General features: G+C 34.0%; 1 protein-coding gene across 11 annotated transcripts in view; it reads right to left on the minus strand.

The window, feature by feature from the left end:
* FER (FER tyrosine kinase) overlaps window positions 1–15,202 on the minus strand; it is a 461,529-nt gene that overhangs the window by 381,184 nt on the left and 65,143 nt on the right. Inside the window, exons 2-3 of one of the 11 annotated variants that reach the window (XM_087429946.1) lie at window positions 9,978–10,055; window positions 8,671–9,045 (exon numbers count right to left, since the gene is read on the minus strand). The exons of 9 other annotated variants lie outside the window; for them this stretch is intronic. The gene's annotated coding sequence lies outside the window, so the exon portion shown is untranslated. The remainder of the gene's footprint in view (window positions 1–8,670; window positions 9,046–9,977; window positions 10,056–15,202) is intronic. One more of the 11 variants, XM_087429947.1, reaches the window with a different exon arrangement.

The raw sequence follows: 15,202 nt of genomic DNA on the forward strand, positions 1-15,202 counted from the left end.
AAAAATTAACCTTTGAGGACATTTGTTTGGGAGGGGGTGGTAATTTTTAGTTGTGAAATGCTATTATGAACATGGAACAAGACATGTATCCTATGAACTCATCATATTTACTTTCAAATTCAAGAATCTAAGCACTAATATGTTCTTAATACCACGAAGCAATTTAAAACTGTTGTAGCTCTTCCACTAAAATAAAAAATTTAACAAAAACGGAAACAATAAAAAACCATACAAACATGGATTAAACAAACAAAATAAATGGCCTTAATAACTCTTGTATCTTTGCCTTTTTCATTTGATATTTTCACCCTAAAAAATACAATGTTGGGAAAACATTCCGTAGTATGTACAGAATGTTAAGGCTACCAACAAAAGTGAGAAGAATCAGTGTTTCTTTCTCTATCTTCAAACAATAAATATTCTCTAAGTGCTTTATAGCAATAGATTTTTGTTATTCTATGTAAGAAAGAGTCCTTGCAGCCTAGGGGAGAAGCCTTTTTTGGAAGCCAATATTAAAGACCACAGAACTAGACCAAATTACCTTCTTCCTCCCGGAAGGACACATCTCATCCTACCTAAAGCCTTGTTCACTGTGGTCACTATGGGAAGTCCAAGCCTCCCAAGGTACATATTATCACCCCAACTGTCAATCTCATATTGCTCTCAATATCTCCTAATCCGACCCAGGACACTACAGGATTCTGTAGAATCCTGTACTCTCAAGAACTCCTGCTCTATGATTAGAAAACTCCTTATACCTCTAATCAGAAGTTTCCATTAATCTTCTAGCTTTCACAGAAACCTGGCTTTATCCCATTCCCAACCTCCCAATACTGCTAATAAACATTCCCTCTCTCCCTAAAAGCTTCTGCTCCTTTGGAACTCAGGTCACCCTTCTCCATGAACAATCCATCAACAAGTCTTTCTCATTCTCCCTCCAAAGTCTACCAGAAATCCACCCATTTCTCTCCATCTCCACTGCTACTTAGCTTTTGGAGGTTATGATTATCTCTGGCTTAGACTATTACAATATCTCCTAATCGATGTTCTCTCTTCTACTCATGCTCCTTTCCAACCCATTCCCCTTAAAGTAGGAAAAGAAATTAATGTCATTCTCCTGCAAAAAAACACTACATTGGCTTTCCTTTTCATTTAAAGAAAAATTCAAACTTTTTTCTAAGACCTATAATGTCTCCCATTGTCTATCCTCTGTCTATCCTTCCAACTTCATGGTTTGCCATTCTATACCCAGCTAAATAAATTCTAGGACATTGTTTTTCCTTCAGTTTCCTAAACATTCTCTCTTCCTGGAAGCTCATCCTCTCCTTCACATAGTAAGATCCATCTCTTCCTTTCAGAATCAGCTAAATCTCATGTAAATCTAATCCTTGCTGTTCTCTCTTATTTTCTCTCAGCACTTAAAACCACTATTTGTCTGTATGTATACTCGGGTTTGTCTGTTTTTTAAACTTCTCCCCAACTAGAAAGGAAGCTCCATGAGAGCAGTACCATCTCTCTTTATTGACTCTTTTACGTATTTACTGTGATGCCTGAGAAAATAGCTACTAAATATTCTTTGAAAGAAGAAAGAAAGGGAGACAGAGACAGGGAGGGAAGAAAGTAGGGACAAATGTAGAATAAAACCATAAATTGAATATATGCCATTAAATGATTTTTTTAATTGTTTAAACCTGGAATTAATTAGCAATGCCAATTATGATGGGGAAGGAAAAATTAACAGGTCTACCTTCAACTGATAAAACAACAGAGGGGGCCAGCCCCGTGGCTTAGTGGTTAAGTGCACACGCTCCGCTACTGGTGGCCCGGGGTTCAGATCCCAGGCGCACACCGACGCACCGCTTCTCCGGCCATGCTGAGGCCGCGTCCCACATACAGCAACTAGAAGGATGTGCAACTATAACATACAACTATCTACTGGGGCTTTGGGGAAAAAAAAAAAAGGAGGAGGATTGGCAATAGTTGTTAGCTCAGAGCCGGTCTTCCTCAGCAAAAAGAGGAGGATTAGCATGGAAGTTAGCTCAGGGCTGATCTTCCTCACAAAAAAAAAAAAAAAAAAAAAACCACAGAGGAATCAGAGCAGCACATAATGCAATATGAAGCATGCCTAAAAGGAATGGATGAGTGGGCAAATGTGTGGGTGGTGTATAACTTGAATTAGATGGGTGGCTGGAATATTTGTTATAAAGAGAGGAGAGTAAAACGTTAACAGACACTTGATAAACAAACAAAAGTAAAAATGCACTTCAACATTTGCAATAAAACTAGTATAGCACTTTGCAGATATGGCTTTTTGGTTATGGAAGAGCAATGACTAGAGCATAGATAAATTATTTGTTAATGAGGATAATCTGTGGAAGATAATTCTTTGTACCTAATAAACAAAATACTGCAGGCCATCTGTAGATATTCAAATTGCTTTATTATACAGATTCCTGCTTAATGGTAATAATTTTCTTAATAATATTCTTCATAATGGGATTTTACCAGCAGAGTCAGTGATGCTGAAAGCTACAGATAGGTTAACAAATATTAAAAAGCAAAAATATCTGAAGTTCAATTTTTCTAAAGTTAGAAAAATTTAATCACAGGCAAAGAACAATACAATTTGAAAATAAAACCACTGTGGTTAAGCTTGCAAAATAGAATATAAATATCATAACTATTGAAAGAAGAGGTACAAAATGTGAAAGTAGGAATCATTTAACTATAACAGACTAGACAAAAATCCCAAAGGAGACTAACAAAAATCGGGAGTGAAAGATTGATTAAAAAATGTAAGTATGTACGTTCATTTCCTAACCTTTTACATAGAACAATCAGTAGACAGCCTTAGGTCTAAAGTTTGTAAATAAAGAAATATAGATTTAAGTCTATAATTTTTAAGTTTTAAAATTTAAACAAGTGAATGTTTATAAAAAAGCATACTATATAGACCCAGTGAATTATCAAAAGTAATTTTAAGGAAAGTTAACAATGCCCTTTACAAAAAAGAAAGAAAAAACAAGAAACAATAAAATGATTAACAATTAAAAATAAGTTGCAAAATAAAAATTATTCTAAACACATCTGTTAAACATTATATGAAAATGGGATAAACATCTATGAAGAGGAAAACATTATCAAATCAGAGGGGTAAAAAAACTTCACTATATGCAATGAATAAGAAACATCAGTAGAATAAAATAATATATAACAACAACAAAAAGACAAGGAGACCTCCCCCTAGGAAAATGTGAACGAGATCTAGTAGTCATTATATTTAAAGGAAATAAAGTTGAATTCTAGACACAAAATATAAAACAAAGAATGGCACATTATGATGCAAAAGAATATCAATCACAATGAATATATAACTGTCATGAATCTTTTCATTCCAGAAAACAATGCATCAAATCACACAAAGCAAAAATGATGAAAAATGCAAAGAGTAATCAAAAGTAGTGGGAGAATTAAATATATCCATCTCAGCCTGTCACAAATAGAAAAAATAAATAATACAGAGTATCTGAATAAGTAACTTAATAATGAATATGTTTGATTTATCATTATATATAAAACCCTATACACTATAGGTATAGATAATACCTATTTTAAAAGAATCTGTGGAATATTTTTTTTAATTAGATAATATTGGGTTCGAAAAAAATTTCATAAAGTTCCTCAAAACTAGAAATAGTGCATGCTATATCCTCTAGTTAGCTTCTTGCAATTAAAGGGAAAAAATTAACAGATTTTTTTAAGGGAAAAAGGTCAAATCATTCCTAATAGCACATGGGCCAAAAAATAAAGTTTTTTAAACTAACAGAAGACCTATAAAATAACAGTAAGTAAAATATTGACTACCAAAATCTATGATATACAGCTCAATTTGCTTAAAGAAAGAATCACAAACTTGACACTTGCATTTCTAAGTAAGAAAACAAACATTCAATCTTATAAATTAGAAAAGGAAGAACAATGTAAAACTAAAGAAAGTATAAAGAAGGAATTGAAGAGAAAAAAAGAAAAGTATTTATGAATTAGAAAAAAATAAAAACAGGAAAAATAATGTTGATAACATTAAAAAGGAGAGCTGACAACTATAAGAAAAAAGGAAATAAATTATCTAAAATTAGGTCTAAGAAATCAGAAATAACCACAGATTAAGATGAAATTATAAGCAGCTTGAGAGAAAAATTTGAAAGAATAAATAGAATGGCTATTATTTTTTTCTTCCTTTAAAGAGAAATATAAATTACCAAAATTGACACTCCCAGAGATAGTGTACAGATCATTTGGTTGCTGACAATATATTCTCAGTCCTTTACCTACAGGGACCTGATCTCTGTAAACTATATTTCACAGGCTCTCTCTTGCTAACAGGCTTCTGGTTACTCTGGGCAATGGGAGGTACTGGCAGAAGGCTGAGGGCAGGAGAAAGAAGGCAGAATATTTCTCTGTCTCCCTCTGTCTCTCCACAGTTGAAATTAGCCCTCCTCCACCCTTTGTAGCTTTACAGACGGTAGAGGCTCCATGCAGTTACTAATCTCTGAGTTGCCTTACCTTCCTCTGCTTGCTTTTAGCTCTTCCAAAACTTTTGAACATATTTCCCAAAATTAAATCCTATCTATGGAACTACATGGTGTAGGCTCTGTTTTCCTGACTGAATCCTAACTTTTATAGATAGGAAATTCAAAGAAATCAATTACTATGCAGTACATGGTTATCATAAACAATGATCAATAAAATACCTCTAATAAAGTGCAAAGCTCAAACATTTTTGGCTAATGAATAGTTATAAGCCATTATGAATCAGATACCTTTGGTCCTACCTAAACTGTTTCTAAGAACAGAGAATGAAAAAAAGTTCCTAAAATCACCCTAATGCAGATATCAAAAAGTGACAAAGACACTACAAAAATAAACTCACTTATGAACAGCAATGCAAAAATCTTAAATAAAATATTAATAGGACAAAAGAATCCATTTAAAAAAATATCTTATAACAAGTTCTGGAACATTTCAGAAACACATACTTAATAGCCATATATAGAAGTATTCCCATAAAAGTCAAAGACAAAACAAGGCTGCTAAATGTCAACGGTGTTATTTAACATTGTTTCTGAAATGCTCCTAAACAAGAGAATGATAGAAGAGTAAAATATTTTAAAGGAAGAGGCTTATCCCTTCTCATAATAAAAAAATACAAACAAAACCATTTGAAATGATTATTTTTCACATATTATGTTGACAAAATTAAATAAAATGATAATATATACTATAGGTAAGCGTTTGGGGAAACAGGTTCTCTAATTTACTGTTAGTGGAAATGGAAATTACTGAAAAACAAATTTGGCAATAGCTATTAAAATTTTAAGTGGGCAAAACTTTATACTTAGAAATTCTAATTCTTGGACTTTATCTCACAAAAAAAATTTGCACAAGTATACAGATCATATTTACAAGGACATTTATCACACTGTTTTAATAGCAAAAAGAGTCCGTCAATAAGAAATTAAAGAAATAAATGATAAAATGATATGCAGCCATTAAAAAAATAAAGTCACTTCATATGAAATGATATAGAGAAAACCCAAGATAAATAATTAGATAAAAAAGCCAAATTGCAGAACAGTTTATAGAGTACAATATTATTTCTGTAAGACAAATAAATGTCTTGTGTGGGCATATGCTTCAAAAAATACGGAAAATAAAAATATGAAATGTGGAAAAGATAACAGCATTCGTTTTGTCCTCAAAACCGAATTGTCTTGTAAAAATTTAAATATTAGAACTAATGAAAATCAAAATGATTCATGTACCGTCTCAAATTCCATACACAAGCTGCTCAAATGATGCACACACTGTGACCTAACACTATGATAGCACTTCTAAAGAGATAGCCAACTACAACATGAAACACCAGCCTTCACCACATCATTCCAGATTTAGTACAGATGCTTCCATGAAATTAAACTGCAGCCCTCATACATAACAGGAAACAATCATCACACTGGAAGCCAAAATTATACCTAAAGAAAAATAATATAGGACAAGGTGAGCTATTTTTTAATCATTATTTTGATAGTGTGAAAAAATATAAAACAATATCTACTCAAAGATGGTAGATAGGGGGTGGGCAAAAGGGATAAAGGGGCACATATGTGTGTTGACAGATAAAACTTAGACTATTGGTGGTGAGCACGATGCACTCTATACAGAACCTGATAATAATGTACACCTGAAATTACACAATGTTATAAACCATTATAGTATAAAATGTGCAGTAGAGATCCTGCCAGAACGACTTACATTTCTATGTATCAGTAATTCGTAATTTACAAAATAATCATGCATATTAGCAGACACTCAGAAATGAGCTGAAGGAAACAAGAGATCATTGATCATGATTCCTTTGTGCTAGGAACAATGCTAAAAAGAAGAGATAAAATAACTAATAAAGGACAGGATGTCTTCTGGCCATGACACAGTAACTGGAATCAAACTCGTCTTCCCATTAAAAACAACTAGAAACCTGGACATAATGTATGACACTACTGTTTTCAGACACTGGACAAAAGGCAGCACAGTACTGGAATCCCAAAGAGAAGTGCAAGTCCTAAAATTGCCCCAGTTTTCTGCCTGGAGATACTTTCCTAAGGCAAGTGCAATCAGAGGTAGAAGTCCAGAACAAACATAGACTTCAAAGTCAGAGTAAAAAGTGTGATTTTATACTAATTTACAACATCTAATTAGAGAATTTTAGGCAGGGGAGTGACATGGCCATTACACGGGATAAATTCAAAGGTCAAGCAGAAATCTCTCTGGGCCTCACACCACTTATATTGGTTTACTTTTATTTTTTTTAAATAATAATGCAAAGCCTCCCCTGATCTGAATTATCTTGAATTCTAAATAAGTAGTCTGAGTTCATAAATACTAATCATACCTTATCAGAAGAAAAATAAAATGTTATTAGAGAAATCTTTAAAAATAAAATCAGCCAAGATGGAATAACGGACCAGATTGGGTAACCCCTCTACCTGAAACAACCAAAAAATGGACAAAATATATGAAACAACAGTTTTCGAGACACTAGATATCAGGCAGTGAAGAACAGTGATCAATGAGAGAAGGAAACAAACAAGGTGAAGCCTACAATTGCCCTGACTTACTGACTTGAGAGGCTGCGGCACAGGGAGAAGAAACTGAAGCAGAGCCCAGCAGCATCCCTGAGTAGAGGAGACAGAACTGAGAGTCTGGGACGAACAAGGCAGCTAGAGCGTATGGGACACACTACAGCAGAGGACAGAGGTGCACAGAGAGAGAAGACTGGAGATCTGCAGCAGGGTCCCCTCTAGTATTCAGTAGAATACTCATCAGTGCATGCCTCTGAGGAAACTACATGAACTGGGGAAAGAACTAGCTGCAAAGATTAGAGGGAACAGTACCTGGTGCTCACACGCAGTGGAGAACAGTGCCTCTTCCCACCAACCACACCAGAAAGACTGATAATTCATGAGGCACTGGGTAGAGTACTCAAAAAGGTTTTGCCTTGGTCATGGGGAGTAATTAGCCCTGGTGTTAACACTGCTCTGATCCTGCTTAACGAATCTTAAAACCAAGATCCAAAAGGATCAAACTCTTTCTAAGTAATTTAACTGTGCCCCCAAACAAACCTCAACAAACAACACATAGCAATATGAACTATCGAAAAGGAAAAAAAGAAATAAACAGAACATCACTGAGCTGTAGGACACCTCCTAGGGATCTAACATATGTGTAATTAGAAACCTTGAAGGAGACAAAGAGGATAGGAAAAGTATTTGAAGAAATAATGGCTGAAAATATTCAAAACTTGATGAAAACTAGAAACCCACAGATTCAAGAAGTTCAATAAATCCAAGCACAAGAAGCATGAAAAAAACCGCACTATCAGTACCATATCTGAGTCAAATAGCCTTGGGACATTCAAATACTTCACAATGAAAATATAATCATTTTCATAAACTGGTTACACAAATGAAACCCCATCAATTCTGTAACTCAATGTGATGAGTTCCTGGATATCTTAATTTTTCTTACAGCATTTAAAATTTCTTCCCCTGTAAATGAAGCAGGAATTGACTAGCCTCCTTCCCTGTACAGTTTATGTCACAGCATCCAGAATGGCAGGTGTGTTCTCATCTGCAGGAGCTTTTTAAAGAACCAAAGGTCTTATGTGCGTCAGCGAGAGATAAATCATGAGTTAAGTATGTCCTTCAATGATAAGGGGAATTTCAGCTTCTCTATTTAATTAAAGTCTTTCTAACAATGGAAGGGTCGAAACTTTTAAGCCTCTATTACTTCAAGTACTATAAATTCTCAGACTATCAAACACTAACATAATAACCAAAACGAATTCTGAATAAAAATACTATGTAGACCAAAAATAATTAAATAAATATTTTTTAAGTAAAATAAAATCAAAATAATCAATATAATCAAAATCAACAGCTGGGTTCTAAGTACCAAATATGCTGAGCCACATTAGCTCAGTCATTGCCCAGTCTCAGAAGTAAGAGAGCCATTTCCAGAAACCATATGACTACCAGAATATTACTATTGCTATAAAAAAGAGTAAGTCTAAACATCTAAACACAGATCAGGCCAGGAAGGAAACTACATTACCTTTTCTTTCCCAATACTTTTTCTTCCAGCTTCCTAGACTCAGTGTCCCTCAATTACTTTTGTTCTTCTTAGACTTAAAGGCCACTCTTCTTGTTCTTCTCAGGAAGAAGATTACCCAGAAAGATAACTGGCCCAAGTAACCTTTGCCCTTCAGAAGCAAATCACATAACCTCAGCAGTTTCTCCTACCAAAAGTTAGGGGCTGAATTAAAGAGCTCCACAGTCTCTTCCAGCTCCAGCACCCTGTAATTCTTCTCTACTTAGCTACTTCCCTCTTCACCATCATCTTCATAAACTCCGTGAGTTTTGTTACACTTGTCCACAGAGGATTCCTTTGTTGATCCAGCTCTAGAGGATCTCTGAACACAGGGCTGGCCTATTTGAAGATTTAAAAGAAAATAAATTACAGTAAGGCTCCTAGAGATGTTTACCTCTAGCTTCTGTGATATTCCTGTTCTCCACCCTGCTGAGTCCCATTCCCATTCCCCATCTACATCCTAGAGAAGTTGTTCTGTTATCCCTATTTCCTGTATCCCCAAAATGTCCTTGATTGGCTCTTTCAGCTCAATATTTATTTACAAAATAAAGCCCTCCCGTTCCTCCCCCATTCCAATCAACCTTTCCAGCTACTGCTCTATCTAATCTTTTTTAAAAACTCTCAAATAGACCTCTGGAAAAAAAACAAAAACTCTGCAGTTGCTCCTAAAGGTAAGAACCAAGCTGTATACTTAGGACACTCCCTTTCTCTGAAGCTCGATCAAATAAATACTGTTTTCTTCTCTCACATCCTGTGTAACACAGAACTAAGAGAAGAATTGAAGTTCTCCATTACTTCTCCCCAACTCCACCCCTATTAAAGCTAACCTTGCATGTCTAGACTACCCTCTGCTCCTCGTCTTTAACATTATATATCTCCTGTACACTCATAGGCTTTCTCTTATTTACTCCTTACATCAACACTCTGAGGCAAATATCTCCACCTTATAAATAGTGACAGAGAGATTAAATAATCTGTCCAAGGTCACACAGGTAACGAATGGAAGAGCTCAGATTCAACCCAAATCTCTCCCTTAATGTACTGGACCTGACACAATCTAAGATGCTTGGAGGATACCAAAGTATGGGAACCTAAAGATCCTTGCATCTAAAGATTACTTTGAGAACAACTATCTAAGCTAAACTGATGAGAGTACTTTATAAACTGGTTACAAATTACACAGTGATCTTTAATCTGTGTTAGTACTTTAACATTAAATTAGAAGCTAAGAGCCAGAGGGAAAAGCTATCTACTCCCTTTAGGCCACCTACTTTGTAGCATGAGTAACATCTAAAGTGAAGAAGTCCTTCTAGGCCAAGATTAGTGAGTCATTCTTGATATGACATGCTCTGTTAGAAGAAATAAAGATGAAAATCAAAGAGGGCTCTCACTATATTTGAGTTTCTAACTAAAATAAAGACCCACACCTCAAAGCTCCCTAAGCAGAACAATTAAGAAATAAATCATCATCTTCTTATCAAAGCAACCCCAATACCCCACTGGATAATTACAAATAGCACCACTTTAAGACAGACACACAGATGGTACACATTTCTCTATGCCCCAGGGAAACAAAATTACGGGTTTGAGAGTTTTAAGTTTTAGAACATCGTTTAGAATGCTGAGTTGTATATTGAATAATATTAATATTATATCATAAAATACTGTTTTTACCTGAAATGCATGATTTCAAAAGATTTGCTGAATTCCTAAATGTGATTTTTTATGTTGCTGCTTTGCGACCAAAAATAATTCCTAGAAATAAATTTATCTCTTACGTCACAATAAAAAAAACAGGAAAAAATGATTCACTTTACAGAAATTTTATTCTCCCCTATCCCCTCCCAAAAAAGAGATCAGTTGCATACACTAAATAGCACTGTAGGTTTCTAAAATAATTAGCATAAATCCTAAAATGCCTGTTTTAGGCAAAGAGAGGTAAATAGTATCAATTATACTAGGATAAATATACAATATAAAGAAAGGAAACACTGTACTGAATTTTTGAAAAGAGAAAACTACCTATAGCAAAAAAATTTATATCTTTTAAAAAAGCACATCATGCTTTCCACCTTTAAACTAACAGATGTCTGGTGAGGTAAATCAGCATTCCATAAACAGGTAGTCATTTAAGTGTTCTGAGTTCATTATACCAAAAAGTATTTATTCTGGAACACTGAGTCAAAGAACAAACTACTACTGGAGCTATAATTACCATAAGGCATTGAAAATAATCAACAAAATGACTCAAGCTTGAAAAATACCTAAATAATAGTTGTCATCAATAGCTTTTCTCTGCAGACTATATCTTCCAACTACTTGCTTGCTTGCTTCTCGCTTGAATTAAATACAACATAAAAATTCCAGGAAGAATGTATAGTTTCTGTACCAAACGATAATTCAAAAGAAATGGTTCTCTGAAACAACAGTTTTTATTCAGAGTTTGCCTATTACATAAGAAGAATGTTTTTGGAATCTCTGAGTCCTTGTGAGATATAGAAATCCAGAAGACAAGTCACTAAATTTCCCTAAAACTGGGATTTTCAAAGATTGAATTGCAAGTGCTGAGGAAACCTTAGGTACTTCCCATTCACAAAAGCCTGCCTCTCTGCATTTTTGTCCAAGCTTCCTGGTTTCCTTAGGCCAGTGGTTCACAACTCTGCAATAAGAATCACCTGGGAGTCTTTTAAAAATACTAATTCTTGAATCCTATGACCAGAGATTCTGATTTAATAGGTTTTTAGACGGGCTGCAAGCATACAGTATTTTAAAGCTCCCCTAGTAATTCTAACGAATAAGTTCTGCTGTAATAAAACATTTGTATCTAATAATCACTGGGTTGTGCAAAATCACACAATAAAAACTTTAGAGCTTATGGAAAAATGGTGTTAGAGGCACAACACTCAAAAAATTCATCAGGGACACATTAAAAAAAGACAGGAACCTAATAAAAACTTTCCACAGTTTTACATGTATTAAATGTTTAAGAAATACATAAGTACTACAATAAACATGGCATTTACCTTGAACAGACCTGAAGCTTGCTTATCAAAGTAGGTGTCAGAAGGGATGCAACTTGTGACTTATTGTAAAGTGGTAGAAGGAATTATTTGAATTTGGACAGAAAGTTGCAATATCACATGTGGATGGGTGTGGCTCATACTACAAGGGGTAAAAAGAGGTAGCAGTAAATGATGGAAGTGCATGTCTGTGTGCATTTTACATATTCCTAAGCAGCTCGGTTCAGCTGGGTAGTTTTCAGCATTCACCTAGCATTTCTCCCAGGTTTGTGCAACAGCAAATACAAAATCACATTATGCTCAAATTGTTCCCTAAAATATCAATTGCACTGGAACAAATTTATGTTTTTAAATCAAGCGTTATAGCAGAATTGACTCTATAGTCAGGCTTAAGAATTACTGCCTTAAAATACATATAGTTGAAACTCTAGTTATAGAGGTTCAAGTTACTTTATATACATATATACACATACATATACTACTCCCTTTGGTGTATATACAATGTGACTACTAAATAATAAGGCTAGTTCATCAAAAAGCATTTTTCATTACTTTTAATTCCCACATAGTATATGCACACATATATTTCAATCCACTTCATTTTTAAAAGGTAAGCTAATATCGCTCTTCAAATAGGTTGTGTTACTTGAGAATTATCTGTATCACTATACTATTTCAGTAGAGAGCTGACTTTATTATTACAGGTGCAATTTTATTTTTACTTTATTTTTTTCAGCTTTATTGAGATATTAGTAACATATAACCTATGCAAGTTTAAGGTATACAGCATGATGATTTGATACATGTATATATTGCAAAATGATTACCTCAATAAGGTTAGTTAACACTTCCATCCCCTCACATAATTACCTTTTTTTCCTGTGGTGATAACATTTAAGATCTACTCTCTTAACAACTTTCAAGTATATAATACAGTACTGTTAATTATAGTCACCATGCTGTATATTAGATCCCCAGAACTTATTCTTATTACTGGAAGTTTGTACCCTTTGATCAACATCTTCCCATTTCTCCCACCCCCCAGCTCCTGTCAACCACCATTCTACTCTCTGTTTTTATGAGTTTGGCTTTTTTTAAATTCCACATATAAGTGAGAACATACAGTATTTGTCTTTCTCTATCTGACTTATTCCACTTAGCATAATGTCCTCAAGGTCCATCCATGTTGTCGCAAAAGGCAGTATTTCCCTCTTTTTTGTGGCTGAACAATATTGTGTATATATACCACATCTTCTTTATCTATTCATCCATTGATGGACACTTAGGTTGTTCCCATATCTTGGCCATTGTAAATAATGCTGCAATGAACATGAGGGTGCATATATCTTTTCAAGTTAGTGTTTTCATTTTCTTTGGATAAATACCCAGAAGTGGGATTGCTGGATCATATGGTAGCTCTATTTTTAATTTTTTGAGGAACTTCCACACTGTTTTCCAAAATAGCTGTACCAATTTACATTCCCACCAACAGTATACAAGGGTCCCCTTTTCTCTGCCTTGCCAACATTTGTTGTCTCGTCTTTTTGATAATACCCATTCTAACAGGCAGGAGGTGATATCTCATTGTGGTTTTGATTTACATTTCCTTGGTTATTAGTCATGTTGAGTATCTTTTCATGTACCTGTTGGCTATTTGTAAGTCTTCTTTGGAAAAATGTCTATTCAGATCTTCTGCCCATTTTTTAATTGGATTTTTTTCTTTTTTTGCTCATGAGTTGAACGAGTTCCTTATGTTTGAGATATGAACTCTTTATCAGATAGATGGTTTGCAAATATTTTCTCTCATTCCATAGGTTGCCTTTTCATTTTGCTGATTGTTTCTTGCTGTGCAGAAGCTTTTTATTTTTGTTTTTATAGCTTCCACTTTTGGTATCATATCCAAAAAACTGTTGCCAAGACCAATGTTAAGGAGTTTTTTCCCTGTGTTTTCTTCTAATAGTTTTATACTTTCAGGTCTGACATTTAAGTTTTTAATCCATTTCAAGTTAATTTTTGTGAGTGGTGTAATATAGGAGTCCAGTTTCATTCTTTTGCATGTGAATATCCAGTTTTCCCTACACCATTTATTGAAGAGACTATTCTTGGCCCCCTTGTCAAATTTTAGTTGACCATATACACATGGGCTTATTTCTGGGCTCTCAATTCTGTTTGACTGATCTCTGTGTATGTTTTTACGCCAGTACCATGCTGTTTTGATTACTATAGCTTTATAATAAAGTGTGAAATAAGGAATTGTGATGTATCCAACTTTGTTCTTATTTCTCAGGATCACTTTGGCTATTCAGGGTTTTTGTGGTTCCATACAAATTTTAGGATTGTTTTTTCTATTTCTGTGAAAAATGCTACTGAAATTTTGATAAGGATTGCATTGAATCTATAGATGGCTTTGTGTAGTATGGACATTTTAACAATATTACTTCTTCCATTCCATGAGCATGGAATATCTTTCCATTTATTTGTGCCTTATTCAATTTCTTTCGTCAATTTCTTATAATTTTCAGAGTACAGATCTTTTACTTCCTTCGTTAAATTTATTCCTAAGTATGTTTTATGCTATTGTAAATGAGATTATTGTATTTATTTCTTTTTCAGATAGTTCATTCTTAGTGTATAGAAACACAACTGATTTTTGTATGTTGATTTTGTATCCTTAAACTTTACTGAATTTGTTTATTTGTTCTAATAGTTCTTTGGTGAAGTCTTTAGGGTTTTCTATATATAAGATCACATCATCTGCAAACAGAGACAATTTTACTTTTTCCTTTCTGATTTGTATGCCTTTTATTTCTGATAGGTGTAATTTTAGATGAATAAGAAAACACAAAATACAATTAACCTTTAGCATAGAATAAAACAAGTCCTCAAAATAAAATAGCTATTAAACACATGAAAAGATGTCTAATTTCACTCATAATTAGAGACACAAAATAAAGCCACAGGAGATATCATTTCTTACCTACAAGATTAACTAAAATTCAAGTTTGACAACACACTTTGTTGCCCCTATTATGCAGAAACTGGCACTCTCATATACTCCTGGTGAATATGCAAAATTGTACAAGATCTATAAAGGAAATTTACATTTATATTGGCAATATATAACAAAACTACATACACATTTAGACTTTGACCTAGAAATCCCATTTCCAAGAATTTACTCTGAAGATATTCATAATGACACAAAACACATTTGTAACAAAGTTATTCACTGCAGCATAATTTGTGATTACAAAATACTGTAAGACCTAAAATTTCATACATAGTAACCTGGTTGAATACCTAAATATTCTCTCTACTAAAAGGAACCAGGATTCCTAGGGGGAAGAGTTTATTCCAGGACAGGAAAAGGGAACACTCAAGATGAGCCTGGAATATCTTAGTATGCCAAGAAGTAAAGAAGTGTTTTAAGAATGATAGGGAAACAGTCCAGGTAATTAAAAGTAAACATGGCTACC

The sequence above is a fragment of the Ceratotherium simum genome, chromosome 4 (genome assembly GCF_057802395.1).
Source record: "Ceratotherium simum simum isolate JZ-2026a chromosome 4, ASM5780239v1, whole genome shotgun sequence".
NCBI lineage: Eukaryota > Metazoa > Chordata > Mammalia > Perissodactyla > Rhinocerotidae > Ceratotherium > Ceratotherium simum.